Source organism: Centrocercus urophasianus, unplaced genomic scaffold (assembly GCF_019232065.1).
Source record: "Centrocercus urophasianus isolate 14NV4802_14NV808 unplaced genomic scaffold, USGS_Curo_1.0 seq_10, whole genome shotgun sequence".
Taxonomy (NCBI): Eukaryota; Metazoa; Chordata; class Aves; order Galliformes; family Phasianidae; genus Centrocercus; species Centrocercus urophasianus.
The window spans coordinates 88913411-88932984 of NW_024884142.1; the positions used below are offsets into that span (position 1 = coordinate 88913411).

Sequence of the window (19574 nt, forward strand, 5' to 3'; positions counted from 1 at the left end):
AATGAGAACAAGCCCAGATGCAGCAGCCACAGGCACAAAGGAGAAAAGACTGCTTACCTTTGAAGGACATCCAGTAGACAGGGATCTCCAGCAAGACCCCCATACCCTTACCCTCCACTGCCAACCCTTAAATGAGGTCTGGGAAGGGGTGGATCCAGCTCCACTCCTTCCAGGCACTCAGGAACATTGCATGCACCTGAGCTCCTCTGGATTGGCCCTGCCTTCCTACCAGGTGCTCAATCACTGGTTCAGGTAACATTTCTGCTGCTCTCTCTAAGACAATCATTGTTGGTGGTATTTCCAGCTCAGCTGAGCTAATTTGGAGTTTATATAGGTTCCAATAGGCTCTAAACATATCATTATTACTAACGCATAGTGTTGAGTTGACACGGTCTGCTCCATGTATGAATTCAACTCAGAGACCAGACTCATGTGGTTCTGGGATGCTGCAGAGCATCCACCTGTGGAATTCAGAGCTGGATTAAAGCCAGCTTTAAGCACAAGTAGTAAATGATGAAAGTAACTAAGGTCTACTTCTCTCCCCTAGAAAATCTGTTGATGATATGAATGGATTTTGCTTCAATTTGCTTCAGTTAATATGCTATTTCTGTAGTGTTTTGAGGTGATGTGTGAGTGGAATACTGAAGAAAATTCGTACTCAAAATAATTCAGCTGCTGTTCTTAGCTTTTTTCCTACTGAAAACTCTAAACCTTTCAAAGAAATGGAACATTTCTGGATGCAAAACATTTTAATCCATTGAAGAACGCCTTCTCCTTCACCAAAATACATCTATGGAAAAAAAACCTTCACCAAGCCTACCAGCTAGATATTAAGCAAGTAGGAGTATCAGTTAATTCTAGTAAAACTCAGCAATAGATTTACTGTAAAGAGCGTTGTTTTTGTTTGCATGAATTTAGTGTAAAATGATAAATATCTTGGGTTGGCTCTTTTGTCTCAAGCTTTCTCAGAGAAACTGGATTTTTCTTTATGTGATAGCATTAAAACTTCTATATGTGTTGGGACCAAGACACTGTTTAGCTCAGTTTCTAATAGAGTACTCAAGAAAGAGCAAAATTTAACCTGACCATTCATGATCTTGTACTGGCTGGCACACCAGCCTCCACAGCTACTCTGTAACCTTCTACACTGACCCTCCTGTACTCCAGGGACCAGAAGCTAACAGCAGGAATGAAGCCTGGGAGGTGGACTGTGCAATATGATACACAATGGGAGCTTTTTCCCACCAGGCAATCCACTGTGTAGGATGTGCCTTTTGCTTTCCCTCCTGAAATGCTCGCCCTACTGCATTGGCAGAGACCCTCAGCCATTGCACCAGGCACGGAGCAAAACCCAGAAGGAGTTTACAGCCCAATGGCCAAAGCTCAGCAGGGTTTTGACAGCTGGTGGGCATTTGGAGTGAAGGGTTTGGATATCAGATTTCAGTGACAGTGATATTTATGGACGCTCTGACTAATCTCTGTGCCTGGGACATAACAACTATATCCAAAAACATTGGCAAATACTTCTTTTGTTTTGTTTTGTTAAGAACTGTAACTACTCCCATCTCACCTGGAACTAGTACATGAGCAAAGTTCATCATGACATTTCAGCAACGTCAGTGCTGTTATTGGACAGCCCTACCAGTGAGCAAAATGGAAGCAAAGGAGGAAAAAATGAGTGATCAAAATTTTCCAAACTCTCACAAATACTTGTTTCGAGCAGTGGAGAGATTTTGCAAGTGGCAGGTGTCAGTAGTAAATACTGAATTCTCCACTTTCCCTTTGGTGTCATTATAAATAGGGTTATTTGTTTTTAAAATAGGCATTTTTCATCACTTCTTCTTAGGGTCATGCCTCTGTAAGGCTCACAGATGCTAAATTTGGACAATACCTTTTAACCATAACATGTGAAGCTCCAAAATTTCAGAGGCTCCATTAAAATCATGCAGAAAGTGGGATTTTTGCCATTGGTTTGATTGGCTCCAAGATTACATCCTTGCTGTTCTTTGGAAGTCATCTTCGATTTGGAAATAATCTTCAAAAATGTTGTGATACATTGCTCTCCAAGGAGATTCCTGCTACTTCATCGTTTTGACAAGGCTGTAAATAACAAAAAAGCTATACTCATCAAGTGCTCCTCCAGTCTCCACTGAAATCAGAATAGTCAGAAATGGGCAGCAAAATGTTAATTAAATTCCTTCAAATCTCAAAAGAAATGTTGAGTAGAGCTTCTCCGAGACTGCAGAAAACTGCCTGTGGAAAACTGTCAACATTTCTCTTTAACATATTGTGTCAAATTTTGGTGTCTATGAATCAGTTGGTGAAGTGGTAGGAAAAAAAAAACACAGAAAAGCACATTTTTATGGATGCTGGGAATATATATCTGTGATGTAAATATAAAATACATGCATCTTGCTATCTAAAATATATACACTACCTATATACAAAGCTTTTCATTTCCCAAGTCTGTATATAGAATTATTTATATATATATTTATATACAAGAACACAAAAACTTGCAGCCAGCACTAGTTTTGCACCAGCTACTTTGAAGGCAGATTTGTTTGTTCGTTTAAGAAAACTTGTTCTGATGAATGACCTCACCTAGCTATGGACTGGATGCCCTGTAAGAAATTTTGGATGGGTAGTATAATGAAATATCATTGTGTAGGGGTTTTCAGATTTGTTATGATCCACTGGAGTACAGTCTTCCAGCAGATGCTGAGTCCCACTGCCACTGATCATGTGCTAGAAAACAGGGAAAAGATGTGCAAGCATTTGGAGGGGAGCTTGGCCCCACTGCTGTCTGGAAAAAAAATCCCATTGACTCTGACAAACCAGGAATTCACCCACAGTCCTTGGAAGATTTTTACAGAAGTGCAATAACGTGCCGTGTAAATCCTATAATCAAAGCTTTCCCTATTGATTTTATTTACTTTTACATTGTGTATGATATGAAAATTGAGCTCTTTAAATTCCTCTGCTTATCTCAGGCCCCATGGAAGGACTATTTCATCTGCTTTTATTAAAGCTCATGGGTGCTCCTACGTCAAGGTTGGTGAAAGTACCTTGCTGAAAGCTTCTCATGAGGATTTTCTCCTACAGTAATTCAAAGGGATAAGACATCTTACAACTGGCTTTTATAACCTTGCAAAAAAAAAAGTCTGGCTCAAAAGCTGCTTTTTCTCTAGCAGAGAGCTGAGCTGCTAAGAGATCTGTAGCATTCCCCCTCAATGAGCCAAATCCTGCAGCTCAAAGCAGGGAAAAGAGTCGTAAATCCTTGCAGACAAGAGGCACCACTAACTGAGAGCTGAGCCATTGCTTCTGGAGTCAAGCAACTCACTGGAAAAGTTGGCATTATCACCAGCTGTCATGAAGGCAACATGGAGCCCTACAATGAATTCAGATTCAGGTCCCTTGTATGACCTTGGACAAGGTGTGTGCAATCCTTTCCTTTGCTTCCCCATCTAGAAGATGGTGCTAGTAACACATGATTTGCTCATCATGTTTATTTAAGTTATAAACACCTCCAGGCAGAGGCAATCCCTTTCAACGTGTCTATACAGTGTCTAATAGAAGGTCCTTGTCTCAGCTCAAAATCTAGATACTACATGGAAGCAAGGAATAGTACCTGGCAGAGCGCAGATTTCAAACTAGAAATCTAACATCACTTAGTTCTCATTCTTTCTTGCTTTTGGCACATAGCTCTTTTCAGGATGACAAATCTCGAGGTCCCTCTGTTGCTGACTCCCATTAAAGTTTAAATTACACTCATTGGCAGTCCTAGAAGTGTCCAAGGATTTCCCCTTTAGATTTTTAAAAGGCTATACAGTAAAAAAGATAGAGTGGACTATAGCTGGTCCTGGAGTTGCAGCTGTAACCAGAAGCTTTATGATGAAATTCAGGTAGAAGAACAGGAGGAGGAAAAAAAATGAAAGGAAACGAGGGAATGCCATCAAAGTCTTTGAAAGACAAATTCATTTTACCTTTGTCAATGACTGTGGTTTTCAAGGATAAAGATCAAAGCAATGACCGTGGGCAGAGCTATGACAAATGCCGAGATCAGTCTGTTAAACCCTAGCATTAGCGTTACAGTTAGACTGGTGTCTAGACTAGCAGTGGGTACTCATGCCAGGTTTGGCAAGCACAGCAGTGCAGTGCTTGCATCAGAGCTGTAACAAGAAAAATGAGGCATCCAAATTGCAGAGGGGAGGGAGCGATTGGACTCTAGCAGAGTGGAACTTGAAGAAAGGAAGTATGGAAAAAAGAACAACAAAAATAACAACAGCAAAACAAAACAAAATAAAGCAATCCACAGCCATATTATTGCCTGAGCCCAGGGAAAGACAGCTGAGAAGATGTATCCCCCACGCTGGTTTATGCTTTGTGATTAATGTACACAAAAAGCTTAGATAACTGGGGGAAAGTAATGCCAAATTCTTATCAATACAGATGAGCCGGCTTCATATTCCTCCATCTCTTTCATGTGGAAATGAGACTGCATTTGATGAGGCCAAGCCCACATTTGAAATAGCTCAGCTGGGATGTGTGTGTGGTGAGGGTTCAGGTGCCTGCATGGAAAATTGATATGGCTGGATGGTCTCAGATTCTCTGGTCTTCTTCTTTGTAAAGAAGGCAGAGAGCTCTTGTTTGTGGGATGAAGACATGCTGAGGTCTGAGAGATGGACTGGACAAGGAAACGTGTTGTTGACTGATGAGGGGCCAGGGCCCCTCATAAGGTGTTTCTATGTTCCTCCAGACAATTCTTGCATGGACCTTTCATGGGCCCTTAAATATAACTCACTGCCATGTCCCAGCTTAGCATGGTGGGGCCAAGCTTGCTCTCACACTGCTCAGTGTGGGGCTGCAGGCTCAGCCAGAGGAGAGGAGCAATGCATTGCTCTGCCTGCAGCCTATGCCTGGCCGTGCCTGGGGATTTCCTGGCCCGAGAGTGCCACACAGGGTTGGTAGAGGGATAAACACCAGAAAAATCCACTTGCTGCTGCCTTGGAGCTTCCACCTGCATGGCAAAGCTTGCACGCAGCCCCCATCACTGGAGGATCTGAAAACTCTGCAGATACTTCCAAACATCTACTTATCATCATAGTTACATTGGCTTCCACCAGTCATAGAGTTCAAAAGAAACTGCAGACTAACGTGGGCAAATGCAATCTTCAGTGGGTGGAGACAGACAGGAGGGAATATTTTCTGAAACCCAGCTGGTTTCAGCTGAGCTCATACTGGGTCTTACACCTTCCGTCCATCCGTTGTCTGAAGCACAGTGTAGTACTTGCTAGAAACAATTAGCTAAGATTTAGACTGGTCTTAGCTAATTGTGCTATTCTCAGCTCTGCTACTGACTCACCTGCACGGCCTCAGGCGAGTTGCTTGCATATTTGTGCCTTAGTTTACCCACTGGTAATAGCAGAGATAGTAACAATCTCACAGAGCAGTGCAAGGATTCATTAACTAATATTGGGAAAGCAGTTTGTGTCTTGACGCCTTTGTGCCTTTGTTTACCCATCAGTAATGTCAGAGATAAAACTCTCATGGAGAGGTACAAGGATTAATTAATTATTTGAAAAGTAGTTTGAGATCCCTGGATTAAAGATCCTAAGTGAGTAAAACATATCATTAAAAACATCTCCCAGTCCTCTGTGAAGTTAAAATAAAGCTGGAACTTCTTAGTCATTCAAATAATTAAACCATAAATATTGTTTATTTTAATCTCGCCTTTAACAGAATCTAATCTAATCTAGGCAGTGATACCAGCCAAAGAATGGAAAATGTTTCAAATTCAGACCTATCAATTTGAAGAGCTTGATTCTTAATTGCTTTTTGATTTCTATCAATGGAAAGTGAGAGCAATTGTATTTACGAATGCCTGCGAAAGCAAAGGGCAGCTGGGAGGACGCCCGCAGTATTTCTTTAGGGTTTCAGCCTTACATATGCACATGGGTACAGCAGCTGTCTACAATGCTTACAGTTCCTAATGCTATCCAAGCAGAGGACAAATGTTAAATCCTCTCAGTCACTTCCATGGGGAACTGTTGTATCCAGGGGGATAAAATGTATGCAATTGGCTCTCTTTTAGTCTCTTTCTCCCTCTCTTATTTTTGCACATCTTTTCCTTTTACAAACTACATATGGAAAGAAGTTGTTTGCAGAATCGAGGTCATGATTTTTAATTGAACAAACCTTCTTTTAAGTGTAGCTACTGCTGGGAACTTGCTAGCACAGCAACCTGCTGTACTGAGCACCCAAACCTCCATACCGCATGAGTTTTCCTTTGGCTCAGAGAGACTCGTCTCAGCCTTTTTATGGCTTTCCACTTCTCTCTGCTTGCAGAAAATTTTGCAGCAATCTCTGCTGTGTGGGAATATAGGGAGGAAGAAAGGATGTTATTGCTTTCCTGAACTACAGTGCTTTCATTAGTTAAATATCTTGCTGTCTTTTTCACGGTAGTTCACCTTCTACTGAATTTTCATCAGTCTGAAAGAGGCCTTTAGGGCCATTTGAAAGTAACCACCAGATAAAAGCGATTGTCATCCTCCCTATGCAGCAGGCAAGGAAGCAGACACAGGTAGACTGGTCACACAGGAAGGTGAGGAGGGACCCGATGACTCAGAGCTTTTGACTCGCAGCTGTCAGCTTTAGACGCCATTTCAGCCAACTATAAAAGCACATGGTTATCTCTGACCTCATGAATAATCCCACTGATTTAAGCCATAAACTTAAGCATTAGGGCCTTAACCACCTCACTGTGCTTGCCAAGAGTTGAGTGCAGGTCTGGATAGGCCCAAGTAATTGACGTAGAGGAACAGTAACAAATAGTAGATTCTCTGGTGCAGGTTTCCTGGTAGCTTTTCTGTCAAAGAAGGCCACTATGGATATGGATGTGAATATGGATAAACAAGTGGTCTGGTCACTAAGATGAGGGCCCTTAGGGGATTGAAGTAGGTCCTGCAGAGATCGCCCTGCCTTAAGGGAAGCTGCTTAGGTGAATGCTGTGCTGTTGACTTTGATGGCACTTCCCCAGTGAGAGATGCCCTAATCATAGAATCATAGCATCACAGAATATCCTGAGTTGGAAGGGACCCAACTGCCAGCTCCTCCCAAACTCATTGTCTGAGAGTAGTGTCCAGATGCTCCCTGAGTTCTGGCACTGGGTCTGTGCCCACTGCCCTGGGCAGCCTGTTCTGTGCCCACCACCCTCTGGAGCAGACCTTGTCCCTAACCTCAAGCTGTCCCTCTCCTGGCACAGCTCCATGCCGTTCCCTCAGGCCCTATCGCTGTCACAGAGAGCAGAGCTCAGCGCTGCCCTTTGATCCCTGTGAGGAGCTGCAGCCGCCATGAGGCCTCCCCTCAGCTCCTCTGCTCTGGGCTAAGCAAACCCAGGGGCCTCAGCATTCCTCGTATACCTTGTCCTACTTCCCTCCTTCCATCTTTGCATCCCTCCTTTGGATGCTAATAACTTTACATCCTTTATGTGCTGTGGCACCCAGAATGCATCCAATACTGGAAGTGAGGCTGTGCAGAGAGGGGACAACCCCTCCCCTCACCTGGTGAGCAGTATTGAGCCTGGTGACCCCCAGGATGGCTCTCCTGGTGCCAGGGCACACTGCTAGCTCCCATACAACTTACTGTCAGTCAGAGCCCCCATCCCCATCCCTTTCAGTGGGGCTGCTGTCCAGCATCTCACTCCCAGCCTGCATGTACAGCCCCCAGCACAGAATCTAGCACTGCTCTTGTGATGATGTAATAATCCCTGTCCTCAGATTTTTCTGGAGAAGAACCAGGGTCTCCTAGGAAGGGAAAGTGGAATCTGTAGATCCAGTGATAACAACTGTCCTTTCCTGGCAGAGATTTACTGTGTGCTTGATCCCTTTTCTCTGCAGAATAAGGAAATGACCTGGATGTGCAGTCTCACCCACAAGTAGAGGCATTCCTCAAAACTCTGCAGCCTAGTTCAGGGTACTGTTTACTGTTCTACAACTGCTTTTGACCTTGCATTTGTAGCAAAGGGCTAAGAGATCAAGGGAAGCCAAATGGAATCTACTTTCCTGTTGTTGGTGGGAGAGTGAGTGAAGCAATTTAAACTGTACATGATGTTGCCTACCAGATGGTCAAAGCCCCTCTTCCCTCTATTAAGCAAAGTAACAGTTTCACAAAGAAAAATTAGAGATACCAGAGCATTTTGGAAACATTTCCCATATCTGACTGAAAGGTGTACTTTGTTTTTAGTTGATGACATGGGATTTCAGCTAGATGCCTGTTGTTCCAACCTTTTCCAGAGGTGAAAGGTGTCAACTCTTTATAGGATGGAGCAGAAAGATTTGTGAAGCCACCTGGAATTGGAGCAGTAATTTATAACTGCAGTGTTTGAATTTTGCAGACTGGGATAGAAAGTGGTGATTTAAAAATGCAAGTTTAATAAACCTAGACAAAGCCCATTTTGCCACCTTCTGCTTCTCACTTATGAGAAGATCTCAGGTTAGTCCTTAATAGCTGCAGACACTGACACATTATCTCACAGTTAGAGTAATGGTGGGAGTGCAAGAGCTAGATGAACTAAACCCCATTGCCTAATATGTCTAAATATTCTTCCTGCTCTGCATCCATCTGCTTTCTTATGACATAATGGCATGCTGACATGAAAACTGAAGAGGCGAACAGAAACTACTCCATAGGGTTTAACTATGACAGTTCAGATATTGTTGTGATGCTTCCTCCAGAAGCCTGAAGCTCAGTGTGTGCTGAAGCAGCAATGGACCAGACTTCTGGGGCTGAGGCATGGCAGGGAGCCTCTGCTCTCAGCCCTGGTGAGGCCGCAACTCGAGTGCTGTGTTCAGTTTTGGTCCCCTCACTACAAGGAAGATGCTGAGGCCCTGGAGAGTGTTCAGAGAAGGGCAGTGAAGCTGTGAAGGGTCTGGAGCACAGGTCTTATGGGAAGTGGCTGAGGGAGCTGGAATGGTTCAGTCTGCAGAAGAGGAGGCTCAGGAGTGACCTTATCGCTCTACAGCTGCCTGAAAGGAGGTTGTGGTCAGGTGGGAGTTGGATTCTTCTCCTAGGTAACAGTGATAGCATGAGAGGGAATGGCCTCAAGTTGTGCCAGGGGAGGTTCAGGTAGGACATTAAGGAGTAATTCTTCTCCAAGAGAGTGGTCAGGTGCTGGAATGGCTGCCCAAGGAGGTGGTGGAGTCACCATCTCTGGAGGTGTTCAAGGAATGTTTAGATGTTGTACTGAGGGACATGGTTTAGTGAGAAATATCGGTGATAGGTGGATGGCCGAACTGGATGACCTTAGAGGTTTTTTCCAACCTTGGTGATTCTGTGATTCTCTTATCCCACACCAGCTGTCTGGAAGCTCTCTCAGACTTGAGCTTGCAGCATAGACATACACATTTTAAGGATGGGTATGAGAGTATTTTCTCTGCTAAACGGCTGCATTGCCGTTTAGCAGAGAATTATTTCACTCAATAATCCCAGTCCATGAATGGAGTTCCTCAGCATAACATTACAATAGCATATAGCATAACAATAGAAAACATAACAATAGCATAACAAGAGAAAAACTCTTATGTAAGCCTTGCTAGATTGGTCTGATTTGCAGTGATTGGGTAAGCATGCCAATGGGCGGGATGCACGGACTTCATTTTGCTGATAATGGCATGGATCCGCACATCAAAACAAGCCACTCCTCACTTTGGTTTGTGCATTATATGATCCTCTAAAGGCTTCTAAAAGTATATCACTTTGATCTCATTCCCATGTATCATTTCTGTCTACCCTGATCTTGGGTTCAGTTTTCACTGGAGTAGTGCAAGATATAAAAATATCAGCCTTTCTTTATAAGCCTCCATTTTTGATAATTGAAATCCAACTCATTAAATCCCAGGAACAGTGACCTTTGTTCTCACTTAGATCTGTGGGTTATCAGCTCTTTGGCTGATTTTCTGAAACAATTTACTCTGTAGTAAGAGGTCCTTAAGAATCAGCCACTGATACATCTAGACCAGTCTCCTTTCACTTGGCTACAGAATCCCCTCACGCAGATGCTGGAGTTCACAGTCTCAATTTAATTCTCCCCTCTTTCATTTTTCTCTAGGAAAGCAAGGGGAAATAAAACTAAGAAAGAATGGAAGGGATAAAGGACTTGACAATCTGACTCTTACTCTGTGCCCTGCCTTCAGACTACTGCCTGACCTTAGGCAAACTGCATCACAGGTTCCCTCAGATATAGTAAAATACAGCATTCTTTCCATACAAACATACAGGTGGAAAGTGTTACTAGGCATTTATCATATTGTTTTTGAAGATATATATTCCAAAAAAACAAAGTATGAGAAAATAAAGGGTTACATAACAAAGAGTAGAAAAACACCAACAAATATTGTCTCAAACCCTCCCTTTCAAACAACACACAAAAAGCAATGGAGACTACAATGGACAAATCCTCCTCTGACAGCAGGCCAATCAGACAGAGAGCTGTTCTCTGAATCCCAGCCTATTTCATGCCATGCAAAATCACTGCGGGAAAAGACTGACAAGCTTCAGACAGCTCATAGCGCTGTACCTTTGCTCATGGCAGCAGTGCCAGCCAATTGCTAGCGTCTTGGTGTCTGGCCAAAGCAGATGGCAGACAACTGTCTGAAGCTGGGACCTGGGAAAATGGGGATAACATCAGGAAAAAAACAAAAACATCTTACATACCTACTACTCCCACCTCATCCCTCTCTGGGGATATGCCTGCTCACTGTGGACTGAGTCAGTGGCTGGTGTTGTGGTCCTTTGGTGCTCTGTATAGTTACTGCATACTTGCAGACCTGGGGCAGTTAGCACATCTCCTACCTCCCATGCACAAGGACTTTCCAGCCAGTGCCACAGACCAGCGCCTCCCTGGTGGGTCAGAGTTGAGATGAAGCAACAGTACCCACTCGGGAAAGTTTGCTGGACCTGAAAATCTTCCTGAACTTTTTTTGGTCTTAGGTTACCATGACATATCTGCCTGGATCTGGGTTTTGATTCTCCATTCCATATCTGTATCCCAGGCTGGCTGGGTAGCACCTTTCCCTCAGAAAAGACCTCAACTGAATTGCTCCGCTCCCAGTAAGAGTGGGCAGTGGTTGTGTTTCAAGGCTGAGAAGATGGAAAGGATGGAAGATGGAAGATGGAAAGGATGTTTGAGGTCACTGGCTGCAAAGGGGAGCTGCAGGGCTGGTGATGATGATCAGGAATCATATTATTTCTTCCCTCCCAGTTTCTATCTCCATGCAGATATTTGCAGCTCTCCCCACCCAGCTGTGCCATTTCTCTACCTCGACCTTCCCAGCACTCCCCAGGCAGGTCCTGGCCCTTCACTGTGGTGTGGCAAAATTCAGTCTTGCCTACGCAGCTGAGAAACTTTGGCTCTTCATAATAATACCAGCTTGCCTGCAGGGAATAAGGTGGAAGCTGGACCATGTCAAGGCCCTTTATATCCTGCAAAGGTATGTTTGCAAGACACTGCTGGAGAGCACTATGTAGACGAGTGACAGTAGGAGAGGTAGGACCAGCTCCCCAACACAGGGAAAATGGGATAGATCAAATAGTTAACCAGATTTCCATCAGCTGTAGGGTTGGCCTGGTGACAGGCAGGATTGCCGTGTTGCACAGGTAGCTCACCTCTCTGCCAGATGTAATAAACATGTCCACTTGATGCCAACAGAACTGGGCTAAATCTTCACGTTTTCTTCCCTTCCCACTTCAGTGGTGCGAACAGCCGTGTGTCTGCAAAATAAGCACATGAAGAGGGGATGAAATTGCTGAGTGGGAATCCAGTTTGAATTCGTGCTGAGAGCTTTCCAAAGGAGAAAATGTCAATCTCAAAAGGTTTTTCAGGATTCAGACCTTTGTTTTCACCTTTCACTATGTTCAAACACAGTTAGGTCTGAGAAAAATAATAGAAAGAAAAACCTAGTCTTTAAAAGTCAATGTTGCCGTGGGTATAAAATTCATGGAGCACGTCAGACAAAAAAGTTAGTTTGAAACCACAACTTGAATAGAAATCTACAGCCCAAAAGTGAAGATTGTGGGGTTTCTTTCCCTCTTACTGTGCTAACAAATTCTGTCCAGAAAATTAGAAAGTGAAATACTCTTAAAAGTAGTAATTATCCACCCCCAAATTAAAGCTAAACTGAGGAACTTCTAAGTTCCTCAGCTGTGCAAGTTTTGTTATGGTGTAGAGATTTTTACTACTCTGAGCTTTGGATGTTTTCATTACTAGCAGGCCACAAATGAATTAGGTGGATGATGAAAAAATGACTGTCAATAAAATTTTTACACCGATGCTTCATTCTGTGTGAAACATCTTTTATATTTATGCATATATGTATATACCATAAATAATAGAAATAATTTTATACTAGGGATGTAAACACTGGTCCCAAATGCAGTGGCAAATGAACCACTCATATTTTCTGATTGCATAATTTGCCTAAAGGATGGATACATAATTACACTATAATTAAGTATAATAAACAGAGAAAACGATTTGAGAAGGAAAAATTATCACAGCCTCAACCACATCAGCCAGAAGCTCTCTTCTAATTAAGTTATTTTATTAAACAAAATGTTTTTAAGGTGGGTCCCCTTTGAAAATGTACATTATAGCCCGTGTAATGTAATTTACTTTATAAGTAAAACATGGCTTGTGTATGGACAGATGGTATCTGATAGGACTCATGAAATATGCAGCCACAAGGTCCAGTCCAGCCAGGTGCTGAGTACCCCCACGCCCCTGTCTCGATCCAAGGAACAGACCCTAAGCACAGCTCTGGGAAATCTCAGCAGCTCACAGAGCAGCCTTTCATCTGCACTCACTGATGGCCTCTTTTTATGTTGTTTGTATTTTTTTTCTAATTTAAAGGAAGAGATGCATGTAGGTAACTCTGATGTTGTCATCACGTAATGACCTGGTAGAGGAAAGGAGGCCAAAAAAAAAAAAAGCTGCCTTAAGTAGCTCAAGCTATTTGAATTCAAGAGAGTCTCTAAATGCTATTGCTTCTCAAAAGACTTCTACTAGTACTAGTTCTGCTCAATGCACAGCAAGATGTGAAGATGGAGTCTTTTATGTTACTGTGGCTGAAGAAATCCAAAACACAAACTGATTCAGTAACTCAGGAAGACCACATAATCTGTTACTTCATGTGGCAAAGGCTATTGACCACCCTTCAGTTGATTCCTCTTTGAACTACAACTTACATTTTTAAACATCTGCCCCCATCTGTTTGGGGACTACGGGACCCATTAAAAAAGCCTTGAAGCATCGTTCTGAAGTTAGCTATTACTCCTGCTTGCCAGCCCTCCACCCACAAAAAAGTAACAAATGTTCAGTTTAAGTTTTAGCTGTAGGATTTCTGCATATATCTGCTTCATTTCCGCATTCCTCTTCCTCTTATGAGCCCTTAGAAATTGTGATGAAGCCATCCCTTAGCCTCTCCTCTGTAAGCTCACTAGATCAAGGCATGTGATATAAATTTCTGCTGCTATCCTAGCTCTTTAAGGCTCATACAACCTTGCAGTGATTTTTGGGAGGATCTCACTGCATCTGTAACCTGTTACTCTCTTCTTCAGTTCCCAACTCATCCATAAGGTTTATTTAGAATGATTTAGGTGTTCTTCCAGGTCTGCAAGGAATAGCAAAACCACAGTAACACATCCCTTTGGGATCTGCTAGTGATGAGATCTAAGAATGGACTTACACTCAGTATGTAAGAAAACATTCCTCATCAAGGAAGACCCAAGGAAAGGAGAAAATGTGTCCTAAAAATCAGTTTTTCACAACATAATGTTGGACATTACAATGTGAGAACATCTCTAAATCCCTAAACTAGTGTTTCTCTAGTTGTGCCCACTTCATACACAGCTTATTAGACAAGGGAGAAAGCAGTGTGGCATTCAGGAGTAGTCTTCTCATGTTTAGAGTTTTCCACTCGTAAATGTTTGCAGACCTTTGAACCACAAAATGTTGTAGGTTATTGATGAGATTACTGATGTGTGGTTACCACTTGCAGGGTGCCTTGGGCAGGACACTTAGGTCATCATGGATCTGTACAGTCCTGATGACTACTAGTTTCTCTCCTAATCCCATGTGCTTTTTGTTGTGTAGTGACCTGATTTAAACTAGGAGCTTCCATGAGAAATAATCATATGGCATTCACAGATGTAAAGTCAAGCCAAAGAGTCATTTTCAATTGCTTAGCAAATGCTAGACCACAGAAACTCAGTGTGTCGTAAGATTCCACTTGGTCCCATCATCATGGGTGGGAAAAAGGAGGCGGATTATCCGTAGACCTCAAAGTGTTTTATGAAGAGAGGCAAATGCTGCTATTCCCATTTATTGGATAGGGCAACAGCAAGTTGAGACTTGCATAAAGTCACCCAATTAATCAGCCAGAAAACTGCCACTGAAAACCATACTCTGGTCTAAACAAGTTCTCACACTGCCCTCATCATGGTAATATCTGAGTACCCTCCAGTAGTATGTTAGAAGAATTTGGGCATGTCTACACTTGCCGATGGAAACAGCTGCATGTCAATCCAGTCCCCTTCTCCGCCAACTGGACAAAAGCCATCTCCAGGCTGAGGCTGTACAGCCATCTTAACACCACCTGGAGCCCAGGCACATGAATGCCTGCAAGTTCTCTAGGGAAAGCTCACAGCCATCACCACCCTAACGCAGCACTGTGGCTTCTGGGCTGCACCTTGCTTATGGCTGGATGGGCATGGACAAGGCAGATGTGAGACTGTCTCTGAGAGCAGATTGACTTTCCTTCATTCTGAATCCAGTTCCATCATTTGTAGTGCTTCTTAGAAGATCTCCTAACGCTTTAGTTCTCAGAGCCACAAAGACAGGGCACAGATGTGTTAGTTATCTGGTTATAGCCTTTTGGCTCTGAGGAAAGATCTAGAAGAAGACAATTTGAACAGGGAAATTTGGATGCACTGTCATAAAGGATGAAAATCTGCAAAATATATTTAGTAAGTCATTAAAAAGGAAAGAGGAGAAAAACATCTCTTTAAACTCAGGATCTACTTGTCATGAGCAAGAGTACAAAAAAAAATTGTAACTTAATGACCTGAAGGAAAAGTAGCTGTTATTACAGGGCATTGTGCTGGCAAAGTTCCTATACATCACAGCAATAATTCTCTCCAGACTTCCCTTCCAAGGCATGAGGAAACACCAGTGTGTTTAGCCTCAACTCCCTGGCAAGCAGCATCACTTCCTTGTGAGAGGCGGGGAGCTGACACAGCGATGGGAAGGCTCTCCTTTGTACCAGCAGCAAAAGCCCTGTGTGACCCAGAGGGTCTGATGTAGAACTGCTGAGTCCTGCTCCAAGGAAGCTAAAATTCCCAAGGTGCCCTGAGAGCTTATCCTGGACAACTCATGCTCCCAGGTTTACAAATCCTTTGAGGGTTGCTAACTTCATACAAACCACTCATTGCTCTGGAAGTCCCACACCTTGGTGTGGCTGGAGGCTGGAAAGGCGCAGCATGGATGTATCCAGCTCTGCTCACTCTGCTTTTGCTTTCCTTCCTGGGCACCCACTTCCATCAGCTGCCAAGGACGGGCCAACAGATGAGGTGGGCTTCGATCTGGAGTGGCACAGCTCCTGTGAAGCTCTTGCTTGCTTCTGTATCTGAATATCTGAATGCCCTGAATGGTGAACGTGTGCTTCATGCATATGCAGAAAGGGCATGGAAGCTGTTTGAAAAAAATGGACCTGGTTAACTTGGCTACGATCATCCAGGAAGTTTGTGGCAGAGCTGCAAATAAAATCCAGACATTTTGCCTTTTGGGCCTGTGTCTTCACAACAACGGTATTCTTCCTCTGCTCATCTGTGCTTGTTGTCTTATCAGGACATGCTGCTCAGTGTGTTTCCTTAAAGGGAAAGAGCACTGAGAAAGTCATGCTTTAATTCTTTAGAGAAAATCACAACAGCTCCATAGGAAAACCCAATAGCTTTCTGCAAGTATTACAATGCTTCTGTATTTTTCTTTCCCTTTGTGATCTTTACTACTTCCTCGCCATATGTAAAAGGTCTGATCCTGTTGAAAATAGTCATAAGTGCCACTCAGACAATATTGATTTATCTCTGAAAAGGATGTGGCACAGTACTTTTGGCTGGATTTTTCTTCAAGCAGCCAGTCACTTCTCTCTCTCCGCTATACAGAAAATTGTGAGAAGTCCAGTGACAACAACCTTGCTGGAATTCACCTGGCCCACCCAGGAAATAGCTATTTCTAGACATAGAAAACACAGCATGGAAAACAAGACACGGAAAACCCAAGCCTTGTCTCTTTAATCTAAGATCTCTTGCATGTTACTAAGCCTAATGTTTAATTTGAAAAAAAACAACCTGAAAATAGCATTAAAGGAAGCAGAGGATTTAAACATCACTATATTATTAAGACAGCCTTTCTGGAAAACACTATATTTAAAAAATGACCCTTTTACCATGAGGTTTCTAAAACTATAGAGCTGTCCCCAGCTTCCTGTGAGATAAGGCTTGTAATTTGGAACAGAGTAATGGAGTACAAACAACACAATTTGTATTGTGCTCTGCATTAAGAGGCAATGTGGAACCAACTGGTAGTGTCGTATTTCTCCTACTCCAGAGCAGCTTGGGGCTGTTTGTGCCGGAGAGTTAAATGTTAGACCAACATGATGTTGAAAGTAGCTCATCTTCCACGCTTGACAGAAGTGTGGTGTCAGGATGCAAATCTCCCATGGTTTTGGTGAAAAGAACTACCGAGCATTTGTGGTCCCCCTCTCTCACACTTGCAGTACTGTTGATTTAAGCTGCAAGCCTGTGACTTGAAATGTTTGGAAGGGCTGCTGGTGAGTTGCGGCAGGCAGAGATGGACACTGCAACCACCTCTTAACTCAAGTGATACAAACCCAAGATGATTTTAACCAGAAGACCTCATTCCTTCGTATTACTTGACATATTTGCATTAAAGGGATGGCAAGAGCAGTGAGAAAGAGGAGTTGCAGTGGTGGTTTTACGCCAAGCATAAATACCTGTGTAGGAGCTTTTCAGAGCTGATTGCACTCCCAGAGCAAGGACTAGATCTGGCCTGGGTTTTTTAATTTTCTTCCAATTTGTTGGCGTGAAATCTGACAGCTAGGCAGATGTGTCTGCCTTGATCTTCAGTGTGGATCTCCTTTTGCACTCTTCTCTGTTTTTGCAATCCTCAATAGGGGAATGCAAAATTACTGTCCAGAAACATTAATCACAGCATCACAGATCTATACATTCTCGTGAGTTTTTCTCCTGGAGGACTGGAAGGCTTTGACCCATTTTCAAAAGTGGGTGTAAAGCATATATACATAAGGAAAGCATACATACTTGTAGCATCTGCAAAAACATATGGTAGTTTTACATCCCACTAACCAGTTTCCTGGATTGAGTATGAGTAAGGGCAGGCCTTTCAGAACTAACAGTTTTTGAATGCTGGGTTTCTGACTCGTCTCTTAACTGCTATTCTTCTTTGACTTTGTGAAAGATACCATTTCCCTCTTAGTTTGACAAGTCATTGCACAGAACCTTTCTGGATAATTGTACTGCCTTTTTTTTGCAGGTGAAGCCACTTCCAGGCTTCCCTGACAATCTCATTACCTGTCTTCCCATTTCACACAGAGAAAATGTGCTATCTCTTCTTAATTCCAAATGGCAAAAAGCAACCATCTCCAGTTTCAACAACTGCAATTCAGATGTCTGATGATTTTCCTGTGCTACAGAATCTACAGAAATCATTGCAAATTTTTCCATCTAAATATTTTGTTTAATGGAAGAATATGATTTGCTAAAGAATCTACTTTCCTTAAAAGTATATTTTTTAAGTAGAACATCAAAAACTTTTGGCTGTTATTTCTGACAACAGTATCATTTTTCCTGTATTATCAACATTTTCTGTGCAAATATACCCACCTACCAGAACATTTTCTATTTTAGCAACCAAACTGCAGTCCACCATGATACTGGTCAAAGTAACATACTCTGAAGAATGAGCTTATCCAAACTTATGTTGATATGGAGAGATCCTTCTGTGTCTCTCTGTGCCCGTTGTTATTTTAACTCATTAAAGTTCCTGGTGATGGCAATCCCAACACCTCCCTGAGCCATCAGTTCTATTGTTTCCCTTTCCTTGGATAGAGCTTTCTTAAGCTGTTACCTCCTCTGTTTTGCTGCAAATAAAGCCAATTAGATCTTCCCCTTCTCCGTGAAGATATACCCAATGATCACCACATCCTTTTATACTCCTTTCAGCTACTGTCCTCAGATATAAAGTCTCTCTTAACTGTCCTCAGCCTTTTCTAGATTAAACAAACCTAACAGAAAAATAATCCCTTATAGATCATGTTTTTTTGAATCAGTTCTGCTATTCTCTAGACTTCCTCCTGTGTTTACATCTTTACTTGAAGTACAGAGCACTAATATGTGCTCTGGGCTTCTCCAGTGCCAGAAAGATCTCCACACGAAAAGTGCTATCACTATCTGCCTGGATGCCTACTTGTGCTACCTGGTGTAGGGAACCTGCTTTGGCAGGGGGTTGGACTCGATGATCTCTGGAGGTCCCTTCCAACCCCTACAATTCTGTGATTCTGTGATTCTGTGATCTCTCCCAATAGCAAATGTATTTCTGGCCACAGTGTTACATGGTAGACTTGGAACTTGTCCTCTACCAGCTCTCCTAGCATGCTGTCAGTACCATAACCAGGTTCCTATGTGCATTTTGATTAAGTACCTTTCCTTTTCATGGAAGAAAAGTTTATTTAGAACACTTAAACTCTCTACCCAATCATAGGTGGGACCTTCCCGTCTCTTTGGTTGTTTTAACCTACTGTAAGAGCTCTGTCTGCTCCACCATCCAAACTGTTAACAGACACGTTTAAATGAACTGTGACCAACAGACTTCTGTTGATGCATCCTCAGTTTGACTGTGAATCACTTGTATCTAATCTTCCAGCATGTTATTCTTACCAATGGCTGAAAAAGCAATTATTTATGTCACACATACATACATACACACACACACATACACACATATATATATGTATATATGTATATAATTTCAACAGTTATCCAAAGGAGACCTGAAGCCAAGACTGATACTAGTAAATAATGGGTAAATATCCACTCAACACCTGTACTAAGAAACAGGTTTGAGTACTAAGCCCTAAATCTACATTCTCTCCTTTATTTTCTTATAAGAAGATGCCATTGCATTGAACCTGGATTATTCCTAGCTCTGAAAGCAGGATGGGCACTGAAGTATACCTCTAAAGCCAAGATGATGAGCTAATCAACTTTGTATTGTTAGAAGAGTCCCCACCTACGCTTTCACACAAAAGGCTGATTAGCTCACAGGTATGCAAAACTCTGGGAGGATGCCATCTTTCATCGCTACTAGATGATGTTTAATATATCTTAGGTTGCCAACAATTAAGTGTTTGTGTGTGTGTACACAATGCACACAGCCACTTGCTCAGTCCCAAAGCTGCACACTACACATGCAACTAATCCGC

General features: G+C 42.7%; 1 long non-coding RNA gene across 10 annotated transcripts in view; it reads right to left on the minus strand.

The window, feature by feature from the left end:
• Positions 1-199: 199 nt before the first annotated feature.
• Positions 200-19574, minus strand: part of LOC122157305 — a 302268-nt gene continuing 282893 nt past the window's right edge. For 8 of the 10 annotated variants that reach the window (XR_006167834.1, XR_006167843.1, XR_006167848.1 and 5 more), the window contains 2 exons: positions 11665-11769; positions 200-2100 (listed from right to left, as the gene is read on the minus strand). This is a non-coding gene — a long non-coding RNA (uncharacterized LOC122157305). Of the gene's footprint in view, positions 2101-11664; positions 11770-15502; positions 15746-19574 lie in introns of all 10 variants that reach the window. The other 2 variants (XR_006167852.1, XR_006167853.1) reach the window with 2 other exon arrangements.